The sequence below is a fragment of the Equus asinus genome, chromosome X (assembly GCF_041296235.1).
Source record: "Equus asinus isolate D_3611 breed Donkey chromosome X, EquAss-T2T_v2, whole genome shotgun sequence".
NCBI lineage: Eukaryota > Metazoa > Chordata > Mammalia > Perissodactyla > Equidae > Equus > Equus asinus.
Window position 1 is genome coordinate 40,437,433 of NC_091820.1, and position 21,185 is coordinate 40,458,617.

At 42.5% G+C, this 21,185-nt stretch overlaps 1 protein-coding gene across 5 annotated transcripts in view; it reads right to left on the reverse strand.

The window, feature by feature from the left end:
• The window catches only part of JADE3 (jade family PHD finger 3), a 126,812-nt gene extending 121,170 nt beyond the window's left edge, over positions 1–5,642 (reverse strand). For 2 of the 5 annotated variants that reach the window (XR_006522509.2, XM_070502732.1), the window contains exon 1: positions 4,913–5,038. The gene's annotated coding sequence lies outside the window, so the exon portion shown is untranslated. Of the gene's footprint in view, positions 1–4,912; positions 5,183–5,305 lie in introns of those variants that run through there. The other 3 variants (XM_044763412.2, XM_044763409.2, XM_044763414.2) reach the window with 3 other exon arrangements.
• Positions 5,643–21,185: the final 15,543 nt, after the last annotated feature.

A 21,185-nucleotide genomic window follows, 5' to 3' on the forward strand; every position in this document is an offset into this window, starting at 1 on the left:
TTCAGGCTCCAGGGTACCTTGCTGGTCTCCCTCACAGAAGCGTTCTACCTCTTACTTGCTGTGTGACCTTGGGCAAGTTACCTTTGCTTCACCTCCCTGAGCCTCACACCTCAGAGAGACACCCTATGTTAAATACTTAGCACAGTGCTCGGCAGACAGGAAATGGTTAACAAATCATTGCTGTTGTCACTGTTATTATCCCATATAATGATCTCCATCATAGCTCCTAGTACAGTTAGTAATTAGATATTTATTTGTAGAAAAATTAGAAACACCACCTTAGTTCCAACCTTAATACCTAACACTTTTCATGCTATTTCCCCACATACTGCATTTTTGGAGGGGAAGATGAAGTCAATGTTCACAGAGCAATTATTACCTCAATTAATTATTACATCAGAGACATGGTTTGGCAAACAAAGATACTGAGGCATAGAGAAGTTAAGTAACTGGGCAAGATCAAGAGTAGATTAGAATCCAAGCTGGCCTGACCCCATAGCCTGTGCCAGGTGTACGACAACAAAGGCCTCCCTAACTCGTGAACCTTGCCATCTAAGGGCAGCAAGACTGAGAAGATGGATCTCCACATTTACGTACATCCCAAAGGACTCCCAAGTATCTACTCTTCAGATCCTTAACCAGGCTGGTGTTCTAATCACCCCCTGTAAACCCTTTCAGCGAATATTCTTCCCCCTGACTGTGATGGTAAATTTCCTTACTTCCTTTCCACTGGATGTTGAACTGTTAAGGAGATGAATATCCTTCACCTCTTATACCCCTAGCAAACAGGAGGCATTCAATACATGTTTGCTGAATGAATTAAATGAAAATGTTGGAGAATATATTATGGCTACAAAGTTAGGGAGTGGCAGAGTTGATTTTCATAACAGTATTAAAGTTTGGCATAGTTAGGAACAAATCCGACAAGAATGATGACAAAAGGGGAGCCTATCTCAACCACTTTTACAATTGATAATGATTTCTATATCTAGCTCTAGAGATTACATGTGAGTTACAAATGCATGCTTCACAGCTATAGGTAGACCTTACTCTACCTCTGGGGCCCTGTATCACCACCAATGTTCTGTTAGATCCCACAGCTACACCTGAACCATCCTTCATGACAGGAAGTCCTTGACAAATACCAATCTCTCATTGGTTACTCTCAAAGGGTTCAGAAAGAGAACCAAAAAGAGCAAATTGGAGCAAACTGTTAATAAATGGTGATCTTAGGTAAACAGAATACGGGAGTTCTTTGTACTATTCAACTTTTTTGTAATACTATTATATCAAAGTAAAAAGGTTTTAAAATCTAAAAAAGAATAACAACAATAATTTTCCCAGGAGATTCCAACACACAAGGTCTAGTGTACTGGCTATGATGATATCATATTCTCGTCAGTTGTTCCAAAAAAACATACTCCAGGCTCGGGTTTCCTTGCCTATCAGCCAATATCAAGGGACGAAGAGCTCCTTGAGTAGCAGCCTTCAGCCATAGCTTCTGGGTTCTGGCAGAGATTAAATTACTTACTGCTTGAAGAGTATTAACAAACGCATAGGTATTTCCTATTGATCAAAGCCCTAGAACGATTTTCCCGCTTTCTTCACTTGGCTGCCCTCTGAGTTTTTACTTTCCTTTTCCTAAGCTTAGCTAGGGGGTCAAATTCTCCCCAGGACCCTCCTGTCCCCCAAGAGGAGCACAGAGGCAGCTCTGATGGTAAGAGCTTTGCTGCTATTGTCTATGGAGAGCCCTACGGGAGGAGGGAAAAATAACCAGAAGGGAGTCACAAAGGTTCCAGAAACAGAAAACTCAAAGCAGTGGTTACTTGGTCTGTAAAGACCACTTGCTAGCAGCCTTTTATTCATTCATCACTTCTACCCACTCATCCTAGATCCTCCTCACCCGACAAACCAGAATGCTTCGGCCTTCCCAGCCACTGTAGCCGGAACAATAAGTAGAAACTTGTAAACCATTCAAGTGTCCCCATATTAGCCATTTCAGGAGAGTGCCAGATGGGTGTCACCCAACACCCAGCCCTCACCTATAAGGTGAGGAAAGTAAAGGTCATAGAAAGTTATCCCCTGATGAGAGATTTTCTTAATGTAAGCCAGCATATGAGCTCTACCTTCCTCAACTGCTGTTTTGTATAAGCTCCGTGAGGAGGGAGGTGCATTATGACCTATGATAACGTTCAACGTCTGTATTCCTGATGAAGGCTTACAAGGGCCCTCTGTAATGCCACATCTTCACGAACACCCGATGCCTCCTGCCTCGCCCAGTTCCCCCAAAATACTTGCCTAGTTCTAGCCAGACCTCAAAGTAGTGGGCAAAAAGAAGAAATGGCTTTGCGCAGCTTAGGGGAGAAATGGGTTGTTACGGTTGGTGGAACAGAAGGGAGAGAAAAGACAAGCATTATCAAAGGAGAGGATCATGCGACCTACAAACCTTCAACATCCTTTGTTCTTTTTTTTTTTGAGGAAGACTAGCCCTGAGCTAACTACTGCCAGTCCTCCTCTTTTTGCTGAGGAAGCCTGACCCTGAGCTAACATCCGTGACCATCTTCCCCTACTTTATATGTGGGACGCCTACCATAGCATGGTGTGCCAAGCAGTGCCATGTCCGCACCCGGGATCCGAACCCGTGAACTCTAGGCCGCCGAGAAGCGGAGCGTGCGAACTTAACCGCTGCGCCACCAGGCCGGTCCCCATTTTTTGTTCTTGAAAATTTCTTAACTCATACTTTTCACCTATGTTGAGAGCCCTGCAGCACCGCCTGTCCTGAGCCTGGGAACCTCCTCTACAGGCCAGAAGGTGGGTCACAGGCACCCCTAAGGCTGCTTCCAAGTCACTCCTGGCTCCCAGCTGAACACAAACACTTCAGGGAGCAGTGGGGAGGCCCTTCTCCACCTTCCCCTACCTGCGACCAAGATTCACAGGCGAGAGGGCATTTACCACACTGCCAAGGCACAGCAACGTGACTCAGAGAAGAGGGAGACAGAAAGTGCGGATTCTAGAACCAGACCTGCACTCCTGAGTATTCCAGAAGTGACCGGATGAAGAACGCAAGGAACTGTTTCAAGGCAACAATATTGGGTTAAGAGCTCTTCTCTAGCAAACAAAACTGTAGAGAAGAGCACAGCTGAAGAAAAGGTGGCAATGATGGTAGTAGCTACCGCTGAGAAGCACTTCCCAAGGATCTCGTGTAAACCTCTTACCCTTTGAAGAGAGGTATTATCCTTTCAGGGCTCAAGTATTTAAGCTCAGAGCTCACTTTAAATGAAAAAGAAAATGATATGTTATGGAGGTAGAATACTCCTAGGCTAAACAAAAAAGAAAAAAAAAGTATTTTCACTTATCCGGAGAGTAATCACATGAAGCTATAAAAGTATGAGAACTACACTATTCAAAGGGTACAGAGGCCAGGATCCACATTCCCATTGTTTACAGATGTTATGAAAGTATTAAATTAAATAAAAACACAAAACTTTGTTCAAGCTGACTCCTTTCTCATCCCCCACCCCCCAACTCCCAGGCTGACAAGAAGTGGCTGCAGGGAATGTATTTAAGAAAACCACTCTGGGAAAGTGGATTCTGGGTTGCTTAAACTAAGCCAAGATGTTGTGCAACCAGTTTTTACCTAAATTATTTTCCATTACTTTCCGAGTTTAGAGAGAAGCAGTTATCTTTATCAGACTGAATACAGGGAATGAGGCCGCCTTCCCCTCCAGGCCACTGGAATCACCATCAACACGGTTTTGATTTCTTATACAATCAGCCGGCGGCGGGAGGGGCGTGGGGAATCTGCTCCTCAACTTCACAGATAAACGGATCTCACATGGAAAAAAAAACCCTCGTGCACATCTGAGGCCATGGATTTCCTTGCAACTCAGATAAGCCAGAGAAGCGGCCAAACAAGTTTCTTGCCAAAAGCCTAGGAGCTACATACGTCCCGGGGCTACACAATGATACCAACTTTTAAACACGCCTTCACATACCCCTGTTATGATCACTCATTCGAGATCCCGCCCCCCTTTCCTCCTCGCAATAAACGCAGGTTGCCCCGTGCAATTTAAAGCCAGACTTCAGAGCCGACGCCGGGGCTCTGAAAAGCGAGAGGTAAAGATTGGAGGGAGGCTCTCTTCTGCTTTTCTTTTTCATCGATTGCCCCACGGCGAAGGGAATAACACCAACTCGACCGCTGGAGAAAAGTTAACTTTGCCGTGCCCAGCGGTGGGAAATTTTTCCCGTAAGACTCGCAAAGCCCTACTGCTTTTCCCACCCCCCGGAGCGCCCGGCGCCCGGCGGCAGCGGCGGCCCCGAGCGGCAGCGCCCGAACAATGACGGCAGGGGGAGGGAAAGTTCGTCAGCCCGCGGGGCGCCCCGCTCGCCGGGGGCCTCGCCGCTCCCCGCACCGCCGGCCCTCCTCCGCAGGCACTCGGTCCTTCCCGCCCCCCGCCCTGCAAACAGCCCGGGCGCGCCCGCGCTCCCCGGAGCATCCGGCCCCCAGGCCCGCGGGGCAGGTCCTCCCGCCGCGGGGCTCACGCCGGGAGCCCCGGGACCCGGCAGAGCACGGGCGGAGGGGGCGCCGGGAGGGGGCACCGGAGGGAAGAGCCGGAGCAGTTATGGCGCTCAGTCGCTGCCCGAGCGGAGCTGCCGCGAGCCCGGGCGACCGCCCCCGACCCCCGCGCGGCCCCCGGCCCTGCCCCGGCCGGCACCGGGGCCGCCGGGCACTTCACCTCAGCCCACACACGCCCGCAGCCCGCAGCCGCCGCGCACGCCCGAGGCGACCGCGACTCGGAGCCAGCGACCCGGCAGCGCGCTGCGAGGCTGACCGGGACGCCCGCTCCGACTCCCTGCGGCCGCCACTCCCACCGCCCGGGCGGCGCGCCGCGGCCCCCTCAGGGGCGCCTACCTTCGCGTGGCTCGTCGCGGCGCCTTCCCGGCTCCACGCTCGAACCCGGCAACGTGCCGGGCGAGTCCAGCAGGGGAGGTACCCGCCCCCTAACCGCTCGCTTTCTTCTCTCCCCTCCCTCGCACCTGCCCCCTAATCTCCTCCCCGCCCCCGCCCCCGCCCGACCCGCCGGGGCCGCCCCCTGCGCCGCAGCTCCCGCCCTCGGCTCCCGCCCGCCGGGCCCGTCAGGCCTCCGCGCTGGGCAGGCGGTTGGGCGGCGGCGGCGGCGGCGGCGGCTGAAGCGGCGCCGAGCACTATTGTATTCCTGACACTGTGCGCTCCCACGCTCCGCCTCTTCCCCTTCCTCCCTCCCCCCACTCACTCCCCCCAACCCGCCGGCCGCGCTCGCCCTACCCGACTGGCTCCCCGCCGTCCGCCCGCCGCGCGCTCTTCTGGCGGGCTGGGCGCCACAGCCAGCGCCGCGCGTCCCGAGGCCCCGCCCCCTTTTGCTCCCGCACCCGCCGCGGCGCCGGGCTCCAGGTGGGTTCCCCGCGGCTTCCGCGGCGCGCGTGCCTTCCAGGAGGAGCCTCGACCCGCCGAGTGCCAGAGAGGGCGGCGGGGAGGTTCCTGGGCTGCGGCGAGAGACAACTAAGCTTTCACGGCCCCTTTCAATTCTGAAGTTCTCTAAGTGGACCCTCGTGTATTCAACTCGTTGTCCAGCCACTGTTGATTTAAATCGTTTGCGCTTGGATTACCTCTGAGAATAAAGCCCAGGTGGCTATCATATCATAGCATAAACTTATTCAATTGTAAGACAAATCGTTGATGATGTCGTGTGGCTTTTTGATGTGTCAACTTGGTTAGGCTCCAGCCCCCCGGTTTTCAATCAAGCACGAATCTAGGTGTTGCTGTGAAGAGATTTTGATGTGATTAAAGCTCCTGATCAGTTGACTTAAAGTCAGGGAAACTACCTTGGATAATCTGCGTGGGCCCCATCGTTCCTTTCTGACTGCATGCCCTGCAGATTTTGGGTTTGCTTAGCCATCCCCACAATTGTGTAAGCCATATATCTCGTAATGAATGAATGAAAAAGCAAATTATATATGTATGTATATATACACACATCCGCAGTCATGCCTCACTTACCCCCGGGATATGTTCCGAGAAATGTGGCGCTTTCATTGTAGTGTGCACTAAAGGGGAACAGAACTTGCTACCTCAAAATGTCTCTTTAACATGAGGATTATTTTGAAGAAACAAAAGACAAAGTTTTTCTTGTTACCTCCCCCTTAACTGCCTAAAAGAATTCAGATTTAAAAACCTGTCTCAGGATGCGAGCTATCACCTTAGCATAACGGGAATTAGATGGTAGACAGGGAGGAACCTAGAAAAGCCTGTTTGTTGGGTTCTCATCTGTGTTCTTTTACTTCTCATGTCAGTTTAATTCTTAGACCAGCTGGAAGAACCTCGAAGGGTAGAGGAAAATTTCTTCCTCCCCTACGGTACTTAGGCAAATCTAGATGGTATAGCTTACTACACACCTAGGCGCTATGGTACTAATCTTATGGGACCATGGTCACATATGCAGTCCATCGTTGACCATAACGTTATTATGCAGCCTGTGACTATATATATATTGTCCTATTGGTCTGCCTCTCTGGTGGAATCCTGCCTCATATAGATGTTTAAGCAACAAATCCTTTTTGATTTACTACCAGGGTTTGAATATGTACCATGTGGAATTACTATGAACTCATATTGTCATTTTCATTTACTTTTCTAGGCTAAACAAAAATGTAGGCTCTTTTATATTTTGTCTGTTTTTCATATCGAAGATGTAGTTCTATTTCATAATAGGCAAATATGTGAGTTCTAAAATATTCACAGTCCTTCAGACTTACCTCATTCTATATTTACATATAAATATATAAATATGACATGTATTATACATATTATGTTATATAATTATATATTAATATAATACTGTAATAATACATATAATTATATTTAATAATTTATAATTTATATTATATATTATAAATATAAAGATATTTATATATACCTCATTATACTCAACTCATTTTGAAATGTTAACCTAAAAAGCAAATTCACTAGTTATTTTACCCTCAAAATGAGTTTATTGGGAAATAGCCAAAAGAATTGCGATTCAGGATGTGCATGCTATGGTGAACCGTAAGCAAATCCAGAGAGACAAAAGAAGGGGCTTGCTTTTGTAGGGCAAAAGGGGTAGTAGAGAAGGGCTGTTCTAAAGGAAAGTCCATTGGAGGAAAGTAGCAGTTCACGGTGGTGACAGCTTCTCGTTCACTGAGCTGTGGCGTTTCTCATTGGTTGCACTGTTGCTGGGCTTAGAGAGAAATCTTCCTTCGGTAGTAAAGTAGTTGTACTTCCTGTTGGAAATGCAAGCATGGATCTCTTTCTGTTTGGAGTAATTGATGATGTATCATAGGGCATGAGAGCTTCCCCTACAGGCCTTCTGGACTCCAATTTAGTTGAGGTTTCTTTTATTGATATCACAGAAATAATTATAGCTTCACAGGATCCGTAAAAAATATTACAGAAAAGTCCCATGTATTCTTCACCCAGTTTATCCCCATGGTAATATCTTACATAACCAACATATTGACCTTGGTACAATCCACAGACCTTATTCAGATTTCACCAGTTTTACATACTCATTTCTGTGTCTGCATATATAGTATTATGCAATTTTATCACATTTGTAGATTCATGTAACCACCACAATCAACTATTTCTCCACCACAAAGATTCTTCTTGCTACCCAATATAGTCACAGTCACCTCCTTCTCCTACTCTAACCCCTGGCAACCCCTAACATGTTCTCTATCTCCATAATTTTGTTATTTCAAGAATATTATGTAGATAGAATCATACCTTTTGAAACTGGCTTTCCTTTACTGAGCATAATTTCCTTGAGATCCACCCAAGTTGTAGGCATCAATAGTTCATTCCTTTTTTTGCTGAGTGGTAGTATTGCTATGGTATGGATGTACTATATTTTGTCCACCCATTGAAGGACATTTGGGTTGTTTCCGATTTTTGCCTGTTAAGAATTAAACTGCTATGAACATTCATGTAGAGTTTTTTGTGTAAACATAAGTTTTAATTTCTCCAAGACAAATACCCAAGAGTGTAATTGCTAGTTCGGATGGTAAGTGTAAGTTTAGTGTTAGAAGAAACTGCCAAAATTTTCCAGGCTCTCTCTACCATTTTACATTTCCACCAGCAATGTATGAGAGATCCAGTTTCTCCACATCTTTGCCAGCATTTGGTGTTGTCACTGTATTTTTATTTTAGTCATTCTAATAGGTGGGATATCTCTTTGTTTTAAATTGTATTTCCCTGATAGCTAATGATGTTGAGCATCTTTTCATGTGCTTATTTGCCATCTGTATATCCTCTTTGGTGAAATGTCTGTTCATGTCTTTTGCCCATTTTCTAATTGTATTGTTTGCTTCTTACTGTTAAATTTTGAGAATTCTTTATATATCCTAGATACAAGTTCTCTGTCAGATATGTGGTCTGAAAATATTTTTCGCAGTTTGTAGCTGGTCTTTTCATCCTTTTAAGAGATTTTGCACACCAGAATTTTTAATTTTGGTGAAATCCAACTCATCAATGTCTCCATTTATGTATTATCCTTTTGGTGTCATGTCTAAGAAATTTTTCGCCTAGCCCCAGGTCCCACAAATTTTCTCTCATATTTCCTTGTTATAGTTTTATATTTTACATTTAAATCCATGATTCATTTTGAATTAATTTTTGTATAAAATATGAACCTAAGGTCGAGGCTCATATTTTTGCCTATGGAATTTTTTATTAAAATGACTATCTTTCCTCCATTGAATTGCTTTTGCACCTTTGTAAAATCAGTTGGCAGGGGCCAGCCCCCTGGCCAAGTGGTTAAGTTCGTGTGCTCCACTTTAGTGACCCAGGGTTTTGCTGGTTCGGATCCTGGGCGCGGACATGGCACCGCTTGTCAGGCCATGCTGAGGCGGCGTCCCACATGCCACAACTAGAAGGACCCACAACTAAAATATGCAACTATGTACTGGGAGGATTTGGGGAGAAAAAGCAGAAAAAAAATATTGGCAACAGTTGTTAGCTCAGGTGTCAATCTTAAAAAAAAATCAGTCGGCATATTCGCATTGGGCTATTTGTGTGGGGCTACCTCTCGGTTCTCTGTTCTTTTCTGTTGTTCTATGTGTCTATCCCTCTGTGAATACCAAACAGTTTTGATCACTGTAGCTGTACAGTCTTAACATTGGATAGAGTGATTCCTCCCACTTTATTCTTCTTCAAAATTGTTTTTAGCCATTCAAGGTCATTTGCCTTTCCATATAAATTTTGGAATGAGCATGTCTGTATCTACAAAAACCTTGCTGGGATTTTGATAGGAATTGTGTTAAATCTTTAGACTGATTTGCAGAGAATTGACATCTTTACTATATTTAGTCTTCCAGTCCATGAACACAATATGTGTGTCTCTCCATTTATTTAGATCTTCTTTGATTTCCTTCATGAGCATTTTGGAATTTTCAGCATACAGATCCTGTAAATGCTTTGTGAAGTGTATACTGTATTTCATTTTCTTTGGAGTGATTGTAAATAGTATTGTGTTTTAAATTTCAGCGTCCTCATTCATTGTTCATTATTAGTGTATAGAAATGCAATTAATTTTTGTGTTTTGATCTTGTCTCTTTTGACTTTGCTGAACCCATTTATTAGTTCTAGGAGTTTTTTGGTAGATTCTTTGGGATTTTCCACATAGACAATCATGTTCTCTGTGAATATCGACAGTTTTGTTTTTTCCTTTCCAATCTATATGCCTTTTCCTTTCTTTGCTTGCCTTACTGTGCAGGCTAGAACTTTCAGTACTATGTTGAATAAAAGTGGTGTGAGCGGACATCCTTCCCTTGTTCCCTGTCTCAGGGGGAAACAGTCCATCTTTCATCATTAAGAAAACTGTTAGCTGCAGGGTTTTTTTGTAGATGTTGTTTATCAAGTTGAGAAAGTACCCTTCTATTCATAGTTTGCTGAGAGTTTTCATCATGAATGAATGCTGAATTTTGTCAAATGCTTTTTCTGCATCAATTGATATAATCATGATTTTTCTTCTTTAGCTTGTGGATATGATAGATTACATTGATGGAATACTGATTTTTGAACTAACCTTGCGTATCTGCAATAAGCCCCACTTGGCCATAGTATAATTCTTTTCATACCTTTCTGGATTCTATATCACTAATATTTTGTTGCAGATTTTTGTGTCAAAGTTCATGAGAGAAGTTTTGAGGGTTTTCGTCACTGTCTTTGTCTGGTTTTGGTATTAGGATAATACTAGCCTCATAGAATGAGTTGGGAAGTTGTGCAGAAAAGAGTTAACATAGTAGGCCCTTGGCGGGCACCTGGGAGCTTGGATTTCAGGAGAGTTCCCACTGTGCCCAGAACCGATAAGAGTGGCTCACTGTGCCAATCCATTTGTGGCTCACTGTGCCAATCCATTTGTACAAATGTGATTTATGCTGGGACTAGGATTCAAGTCTCCTGATTTCCAAGCTGTGCAGAAAAGAATTAACATAGCAGGCCTAACTGCTATCCTTTGAAAGGCCTGTTTGCAAGGTCGGTCCTTAGATGGCATCTGGAAACTTGGATTTGGGGTGAGTTCCCACCGCTCCCAGGACTGATAAGAGTTGCTCTCTGTGTCTAAACTGGTTGTATAAACAATATGGTTTGTGTTGAGCATCTGCTTTCCTTCTGGGAGTCTAGAATTTGGGTAAGTGCTAGGCAGAGGGTGCCTATGAGACTAACCCCCAATAAATGCCCTGGGAACTGAGTTTCTAATGAGCTTCTCTGATAGACAACATTTCACACATGTGATCACAACTCTTTGCTGGGTGCCTTAGGTGCGTCCTGTGTGACTTCACTGGGAGAGGACTCTTGGAAGCTTGTGCCTGGTTTTCTCTGGACTTCACCCCATGTGCCTTTTTCTTTTGCTGATTTTTCTCTACTTTCTCTTGCTGTAATAAATCATAGCTATGAGTCTGACTATGTGCTGAGTTCCTAGTGAATCACTGAGCCTGGGAATGGTCTTGGGGACCCCTGACACAGAAGTGTTCCCTCTTCTTTGGTATTCTAGGAGAGATTGGGTAAAATTGGTGTTAATTCTTTAAATGTTTGGTAGACGTCTCCAGAGAAATCATGTGAACCTGGAGCTTTCTTTTTTCAAGAACTTTTAAATTACAAATCCAATTTGTTTAATTATTACTGGACTATTCAAATTATAAATTCCATGTTAGTTGAGTTGTGGTAGTTTGTGGTTTTCAAGGATTTGGTCCATTTTATCTAAGTTATCGAATTTATGTGCATAGGGTTTTTCATAGTATTCCTTTTTTTTTAAAACACATCTATCACCTCACAAATTTATTCCTTTTTTTTGGTGAGAACATTTAAGTTCTACTCTCTTAGGAAATTTCAATCATACGATATGTTATCAACTATAATCCTGATGTTATACATTGAATCCTCAAACCTTATTCATCATATAGCTAAAAGTTTGTACATTTTTACCAACCTCCCTCTATTTCCCCATCCCCCAGCCTCTGGCAACCACTATTCTACTGTCTGTTTCTATGAGTTCCACTTTTTTTTTAAGGTTACATATATAAGTGATACCATGCAGTATTTGTCTTTGTCTGGCTTATTTCACTTAGTGTATAATATATATACACACACACACACCACATTTACTTGATCTATTCATCCATTGACAGACACTTAGATTGTTTACGTACCTTGACTGTTGTGCATAATGCTGCAATGAACATGGGAGTATAACCATGTCTTTGACATAATAGTTTTATTTCATTAGGATATATACCCAGAAGTGGGATTGCTGGATCACGTGGTAGTCCTTTTTTTTTTCGGGGTGGGGGCTGTCCCTAATGTCAAAGAAATTTAATAATTTGCAAGTTTGTTTTCCAAATAGTGACAGATTTTATGAACATTTTGTTCATTGTTTGACTATATATTTGCTATGGACAGACATTCACATAGCATCATTTTTCCAAAGAATTTGGGAACTGAGTTGAGAACTTTATTTTCTTTTCAATGGCTGCAGAATCTGTAGTAAGATCCCCTGTCTCATTTGTGATATTAGTGATTTGTGTCTTCCCTCTTTTTATCTTAGTTGATCTTGCTCTAGGTTTATCAATTTTATTGATTTTTTTCAGAGAAATAGCTTTTTGTTTAATTGATTTCCTCTATTGTTTTCTATTTGCAATTTTATTGATGTCTGCTCTTATCTTTATTTTCTTCCTTCTGCTTGCTTTGAGTTCATTTTATTTTGCTCTTCTTTTTCTGCTGTCTTGAGGTGGGAGCTTATGTGATTGATATAAGACCTTTCCTCTTTTCTAATGTGAGCATTTAGTGTTCTAAATTCCCATGTCAGCACTGCTTTAGCTACATTCCATAAATTTTGATATATTTTCATTCAGTTCACTGTATTTTTTAAAATTTCCCTTGAGATTTCCTTTTTGACCTATGGATTAATGAGAAATGTGTTGTTTAGTTTCCAAGTGTTTGGCGATTTTTCTGTTGACTTTGTTATTGAGTTCTAGTTTGAATCCATTATGGTCAGAGAACATACTCTGCATGATTTCAATTCTTTTACATTTGTTGAAGTTTGTTTTATGACCCAGAATATGAGCTATCTTGGTGAATGTTCCATGGGTATTTGAAAAGAATGTGAGTTATGCTATTGTTGGGTGGAGTGTCATATAAATTAGATCCTGTTGCTTTATGGTGTTGTTGAGCTGTATAATCTTACTGATTTTATGTCTAGTAGTTCTATTGCTGAGAGGGAGTATTGAAGTTTCCAACTATAATTGTGGATTTGTATATTTCTTCTTTCAGTTCTATCAGATTTCGCTTCAAGTGTTTGGAGCTCTCTTGTTTGGTGTATACCCATTTAGGATTGCTGCGTCTTCTTGGTGGACTGACCCTTTTAACATTATGTAATAGTCCTCTTTGTCCCTGGTAATTTTGTTTGCTCTGAAGTCTACTTTATCTGATATATTTTTTATTTTTTAATTATCTTATTGCGGTCATATTAGTTTATAATATTGTGTAAATTTCAGGTGTACATCATTATGTTTCAGACATCATTATGTATAGACTGCATCGTGTTCACCACCAAAAATCTAGTTTCTATCCATCACCATCCATGTGTGCCCCTTTACCCCCTTTGCCCTTCCCCCACCCCCTTCCCCTCTGGTAACCACTAATCTATTCTCCTTATCTATGTGTTTATTTGTTTATTTTCCACATATGAGTGAAATCATATGGTATTTGGCTTTCTCTGTCTGACTTATTTCACTTAACGTAATACCCTCAAGGTCTATCCATGTTGTCGCAAATGGCACGATTTCGTCTATTTTTATAGCTGAGTACTTACTATTCCATTGTATATATATATACCACATCTTCTTTATTCATTGTCTGTTGATGGACACTTAGGTTGCTTCCAAGCCTTGCCTATTGTGAATAATGCTGCAATGAACATAGGGGTGCATATACCTTTTCAAATTAGTGTTTTCATGTTCTTTGGGTAAATACCCACAAGCGGAATAGCTAGATCATATGGTATTTCTTTTTTTTTTAAGACTTTATTTTTCCTTCTTCTTCCCAAAGCCCCCTGGTACATAGTTGTATATTTTCAGTTGTGGGTCCTTCTAGTTGTGGCATGTGGGATGCCACCTCAGCATGGCTTGATAAGCGGTGCTAGGTCCATGCCAGGATCCGAACCGGTGAAACCCCAGGCCGCCAAAGCAGAGTGCACGAACTTAACCACTCGGCCATGGGGCCAGCCCCACATATGGTATTTCTATTACTTTACCTGATATTAATATAGCCACTCCTGTTTTTATAAATTAATGTTTGACTAGTATATCTTTTTTCATCATTTCACTTTATGCATACCTATGTTATTATATTTGAAGTGAGTTTCTTGTAGACAGCATATAGTTAGGTTATTTTTAAAAACCATTCTGTGAATCCCTGTTTTTTAATTAGTATATTTAGACTATTTATGTTTAACACAGTTATTGATATCTTAGCGCTAAAGTCTAACATTTTATTATTTGCTTTCTGTTTATTCCTTCTGTTCTCATTCCTCTGTTTTCCTTTTGTTGCCTTATTGTGGGTTACTTGAATATTTTTTAGAATTTTATTTTGACTTATATAGTGTTTTTGAGTGTTTTGAGTATTTTGAGTATATCACTTTGTGTGGTTTTCTTAATGGTTGTTCTAGGTATTAAAATATACATATATAACTTATCACAGTCTACTGTCATCAACATTTTACCACTTCTAGTAAAGTGTAGAAACCTTATTTTCATTTAGGTCCCTTTACCCTCCCACTTTTTAAATATAATTTTTTTAGTTTATTTTTTTAAAAAGATTGACACCTGAGCTAACAACTGTTGCCAATCTTTTTTTTCTTTCTGCTTTTTCTCCCCAAACCCCCCTAGTACATAGTTGTATGTTTTAGTTGTGGGTCCTTCTAGTTGTGGCACGTGGGCCGCCGCCTCAGCGTAGCCTGATGAGTAGTGCCGTGTCCGTGCCCAGGATCCAAACCAGCGAAACCCTGGGCCACCGCAGCAGAGCGCGCGAACTTAACCACTCAGCCACGGGGCCAGCCCCTAAATATAATTTCTTAATCTGTTTCTTCTACATACATTGAACCCAACATTATAATTTTTGCTTCAACAATCCATCATGATGGAGAAAACTCATGAGGAAAAGGATAGTCTATTATATTTATCCTTATTTTTACACATTTCATTGTTTTCCTTCCTTTGTGAGGTTCCAATCCTTCTTCTGTTATCATTTCCATTCTGTTTGGAGAACTTCCTTTAGCCATTCATTAATGGTAAGTCTGCTAGTGAAAATTTTGTAAGTTTTCTCTCATCTGAGAATATATTTATTTCCCCTTCATTCCTGAAGGATATTTTTGCTGAACATGGAATTCTGAGTTGCGAATTCTTTTCTTTCATCGTTTGAAAAATGTACTACTTCCTTCCAGCCTATATGATTTCAAATGAGAAATCTGCTATCATCTGAATTAGTGTTCCTCTACAGGTGGTGCATTTTTTCTCTCTAGCTGCTTTCAAGATTTTTTTTCTTTATCTTTAGTTTTGAGAAGTTATTTATGATGTGTCTTGGCATCGATGTTTTTGGGTTTTCCTGTCTGGGTTTCACTGATCTTCTTGAGTCTGTAGGTGTATGTCTTTTGCCAAATTTGGGCTTTTTTTTTTTTTTGAGGAAGATTAGCCCTGAGCTAACTACTGCCAATCCTCCTCTTTTTGCTGAGGAAAATTAGCCCTGAGCTAACATCCATGACCATCTTCCTCTACTTTATACGTGAGATGCCTACCACAGCATGGCTTTAGCCAAGCAGTGCCATGTCTGTACCCGGGATCCGAACCGGTGAACCCCGGGCCACCGAGAAGTGGAATGTGCGAACTTGACTGCTGCGCCACCAGGCCAGCCCCAAATTTGGGACATTTTAAGCCATTATTTATTTGAATTCATTTTCAGTCACACTCTCTCCTCTCATCCAAGGACTTCAATGATAGGAATATTAGCACTTTTGTTATTGTCCAACAGGTCCCTGAGACCCTGGGTCTTTTTTCCCTCATTAATTTTCTCTCTTTTGTTCAGACTGGAGAAATTCTATTGTTCTGTCCTCAAGTTCACTGATTCTGTCCTCTGTCATCTTCACACTACTATTAAGCCTACCCAATGAGTTTTTTGGTTATTGCATTTATCATTTCTATAACTTCCCTTTGGTTCTTTTTTGTGACTTCTATTTCTTTGCTGAAATTTTATTGTTTTCTCCATTTGTTTCAAGAGAATTTGTAATTGCTCATTGAAGCGTTTTTTTATGATGGCTACTCTAACATCCTTATAAGATAATTCCAACATCTGATTCATCTCAGTGATATGTCTGTTAATTGCCTTTTGCCATTCAAGTTGTGATTTTACTAGTTCTGGGTATGATGAGCACTTTTCCTTTGTCTCCTGGACATTTTGCATGTTAGGAGATTCTGGATCCTACTGAAATCTCCTATTTCAGCAGGTAGTTACCCTATTTTGGTTTAGTGCACAGGTTTAGTGTACTTCTGTGTGCTGTGGTTCCAATGACAATGTAGTTTTTAGAACCCTTTCAGTGCTATTCTGGTCTGCATCGTTTGTGTGCTACTTGAAGCCACCTGGAAAACTTAGGCCGTATTCCATACTGTAGTTCAGGTCTCAGACCTTCAGGCACGTTCCTTTAGTCAGTTTTACCTTTGGGTCAGTCAGGTGTCTTTCCAGGACTCCCTGTGCAGATTCAAGAATCCCTTTCTCCAGCTTCCTCCTCTCTGAGATCCTTCCTTTACTCCCTAATTGGGAGGGTGAGGGGCACCAGCTGCCACTGGCAGATGAGGGTGAAAAGTCCAGACTCCTCATGCTGTCTCCACTGATGTAGCAACACCGGGTAGGGGGCGGATCTCTCTGGATCATCTGCTGATGCCGGCCGAGAGGGGAGCAGCAGATGTTCAGAATCCCCCACAGCTCTCAGCGGACACCGCTGGCAGGAGAAGAAAGTGCCTCCCCAACCACCTGCCACTTGGTGGGGGTCAGGAGATCCTGTGCCTCCCTGGGCCATTCGGTGTCAGCAGGTGGGGATGTGGGGGTGGCAGATGCCAGTTGTGCCAGGGGCCGAAAGTGCTAACCTTGGCTACCTGCTGCTGCTGGGTGGGGCACGGCTGTATGGATTCCTCGCTGGGCATCCGCTGACCCACCGGCGGCAGAGCACAGCTCCCCTCCTGTCTGGTGCAGTGCGGTTCAGGCTCCAGCTGGCTCTGGCCAGGTGCCGCTGGGGAGGAAAGTGCTTCCCCAGGCTGCCGGGTGCCGTGGGGACGCCCACTCAATCTCGGCTTATGCTCGCAGAGGGAGAGGAAGGCGGTCCTCCAGCAGCCTGAGGCTTCTGAAAGGTGGACCGAAGTCTGTGGTCTCTACTCATCCTCTGCTGGCCCTGCCGGCTGGGCTAGGGCGGGTGTTGTCAAAAAGATTTCTCTCCCGCTGGACTGGGTTTCTCTCCTTTCCTGATCCTCTGGCCAGAAAGAGCAGGTTTTTCTTTGGGTTTGTTGGTTTGTTTTTTGTCTGCGCTGGAGATTCCAAGTTTGCAGGCTTCTCCTGCACCCAGTCTGGGATATTGAAAAACCAGGGAGCTCACTGTGTGTTTCCTCAAGAGCTGGGTTTTCCAGCCAGCCCACCTTCCTCTTTCTACTACCAGAGTCTCTTTATGCTGAGATTTTTGTACTATTTCCAGGGATTTTAGTTGTACTTAGCAGGAAGGAGCAAGGAGAAATGAGTCTATGCCATCTTGCCTGGAACTTGAAGTTACCTCATACGTAATGAAGTTACATCATTAATGAAATGATTAATGAAGAGAGTTTTGTTTCAGTTGGAAAACAAAGAATTTGACTTTGGAAGTCATGCTGACTTCAGTTTGCACTTTAAAGCCAAAACTATTTTTCTTTTCTGTCTTTCTTTTGTAGTTTGTAAAGTAGAGCTGATGATGCTCGGACTTTGGTGGAGAGATGCTTACAGCAGGCGTGGGAGACTGACTGTCTGTGTTGAGCCACCCATTGATGAAACTGGATGCAAGCTCTTTAAACTTCCTGTGCTACTGTGCAGACACTACCGTGGTGTAACTTGCCAGAAATGGGCTCAGGGGACCAAAAGTGAAAAGGCCAAAGAAATATAGAGAAGTAAATTATCTCTATTGGCAAGATCCCCCTTCCTTTTTCTCTTTTCTTTCTAATCTCTCTCTTATCCATCACACCAAATTTCGCATGATGAAAATCGAGAAGGGGCCCCATTTTCCTTAGACAAGTAAAATAGCTACTTTCCACATAAGTTCATCTGACTGTACCCCGCAATATACATGTAAATCCATAGACGAACGGTCTGGAAGAATACAGACCAAACTGATAATGATAGTTACTAAAGGGAAGTAGGGATCAAAGAGGATTTTAGATTTATCTCCAATTTTTTGGGGGGAAAATAAATTGATGTTGTTTGTGTAATTAACAATAATAAAACAAAACAACCTGTGCATCTGCCAAGTCACATGAGAGAGTGATACGAACAAGAATTTAAGATATGTGTTCTTTTACCTCAGTCAAAATTCTTTCAAACTTGTGAAATCTGGTGACACCTAACATTTGTTCAGAATCTCACCACTATGACTCACAGAAATATTTTCAGATAAGAGGTGGAAAATCGCTGACTTTTCAAACAAAATAGCGATTGTAAACACATGGCAATTTTATCTGCACACATGGGTGAAATGATAACATGTAAAAATGGTCTTCATATGCACATAAATAAGTGCAAAGGAGACCATAGTGAGAGAGTATAGTCAGCGTGAGAAGTTGGTGTGCACTGGTAACCTCCCTTGATTCTTTGCTACATATTGATATCCCAAATAGTAGTAAACAGAGATAATCTGCAAAAAAAAATTGCAGAGAACTTTTAATTCCCAAGACTTCACTTGTGAAGGCTATATTCATGGAAGGAGGCAGAAAATCACTATTTGTGGCACATCTACTGTGTTCCAAGTGTTTAACTTTTATTTTCTCATCTAATCCTCCCTCAAGATAGTAATTATTATTCCCACTTTAAAGGTAAGCAAACTGAGGCTCAGAGAGAAAACTTTCCCCACACCATCAGCAGACAGTAGGTGCGCTTCAAAGCAAATGCTTTCTATTCATGTGTAGGTTTTGATATTTAAAGCATCCACCATTTTTATCTCAAGGGAGAGTAGAAATGGCCAACTAACCTAGTCCAGTACTCATTAAACATTTGTGGCATGAGGAAATGATTTACAAATGAAGAAATACACACACACCTGTTCCTTGAAATCCTTCCTTTTTAGGTGTTAACTTCAGTTGAATTGGAGAACTAATTTTTTTACGATAAACTAATTGTTTAGTGGAATCAGGCAATAGCATGCACGCAATGGATGCATTATAATCAGTGAAGTTTCCTTTTACCAGATGGTTAATGACCTTCATAGACCAAATATGTACTCATGCTGATGCCACAGATTGATAATATTGACTCTCTTTTCTTGGAAGTCTGTCTGGGCTTGTGATTTATTTTCACAAAGAACACAGTGTTCACTGATAGAAATTTAAAATGAAATGAAACACCAACCGTCACTGTAATAGTCAGTTTTATGTGTCAACATGGCTAGGCTATAGTCCCCAGTTATTTAATCAAACACTAACCTAGGTGGGGGTGTGAAGGTGTTTTGTAGCTGTGATTCAGGTCTGTAGTCAGTTGGCTTTAAGTAAGGAAAATTATCCCAGCTAATTTGAGTGGGCCCGATTCAATCATTGAAGGCCTTAAGAGCTGAACTGAGACTTCCCTGGAGAAGAAATTCTGCCTGTGAACAGCAGCATCAGCTTGTGCCTGAGAGTTCCAGCCTGCCCTTCCCGACGCTCTGTTGGATGGGTTTCAGATTTTGAACTTGCCTAGCCAGCCCCCGCAATAACCTAAGAACTCAGTGCAATAAAATTATATATATATTAGAGAGATATATATATCTCCTGATGGTTCTATTTCTCTGGTGGAATCCTGAATGATAGAATCACTGTCTTTTATGTAAAAATCCCAAATCTGTATGCACTTAGGAAAAAATTAATTTTCCCTGAACTTTGTATTCTCTTTTTAGATTGGTTTTTCTAAATCAGACCATTCAAAAGGGATTAAGAAAGTGTCTGATTCTGGAGAATGCCCCACTTTAGAGACTAGCCATCATTTTCCATATTAGAGGTAAGCTGCACCGTGTGTGGCTTAGGAGAGAGTAGTTCCTCTTGGGAACCCGCATCTAAGTGGCTTCTCAGAAGGCTCTGTATTCAGCTTTCTGAAGATAGAAGCACCGGGATCCTATGGGACAGAAGCCCATGAAAACTGTTCCAGACCTTCCATGCTCTATTCACGTCCATCCATAAGTCCTGCATGTCTGATGGGATATAAGTACTAGTTGTGTTTTTGTTTGTTTGTTTGTTGTAATCACAATAGCAATAATTTTATTCCTGAAGTTCTTCAGAAATTTCTTGGGAATTTTTTACTTCTCTGGGAGACCTTACAAAAACAATTGCATCTTATTCTTTATCCCTCTGAAGAAACTTTTGGGTTACTTTTGGAAATGTTCTTAAGCTTTTCCCCTCTCGTCTGTTTGTGGTGTATTCTAAACTAAACAGATTGTAAGCTTCATGTGGCAAATACTGATAGTTGCTTACCCAATATGTATTCTTTTCATCTTTACTATCAGAACCTCAATTTTTCAGGGAGACGATGTGCCCAGTAAGAATATTCACCTCCCCAGACTCCCTATCGGGTAGGATGGCCATGTGATCCAGCTCTGGCAAGTGAGATATAACTAGAAATCTACTGAGTGAGGCTTCTGGGAAAGTTATTGTTTTCCCTATGAAAAGGGGCAAACTTATCTGGCCTTTTGCCATTCACCTCTTCATTCTTTCTACCTAGAATGCAGTCACAATGCGTAATGGTGTGAGAGCCATCTTCCCAGTGTAAAGAAAAAGCTACACGGTTAGGATGGCAGAGCAGGAAGATAGAAAGAACTTAGGACCTTCAAGATATTGTGGAGTTGCTGGGCTGCGTAGCTGACTGCCTCAAGACTTTGTGTTACATGACACCCAGGATGTTCTTCTTTTTTTAATACCCTGGTAACAGTTCCCTCCTCCCGTCCTACAGCGTTCAGCTCATGGGTTCAGTACTCATAAGCATTCACCAAGAGTTACTGATGGGCATTAGAGTACTAGAACCCCTTCGAACATGTTCGTGTTTGTACTCATCCAACCAGTGTTCATTTGCTTCAGGCAGTATTGGCTGCCTGGGGCCAAGAGGGGGCAGGTCTAGAAGTCTTGGCGTCTGTCCGCAGAGAGTTTTGTGTCATTTTGGAAAAATAAGACACAAGAAAAATAATACTTCAAGGTTTTGTATGATTAAGGAGGAGAATAACTAACACTGAGGCTGGTACTTTTATTTACTTTATGTCATGGGATACTCAAAATAACTGCAAAGCAAGCTTAATTCTCATTTTACAGATGAGAAAACTAAAGACATAACCTAGCTTGCAGAGATCTTCATAGGTAGTATGTGGCAGAATGGAAAT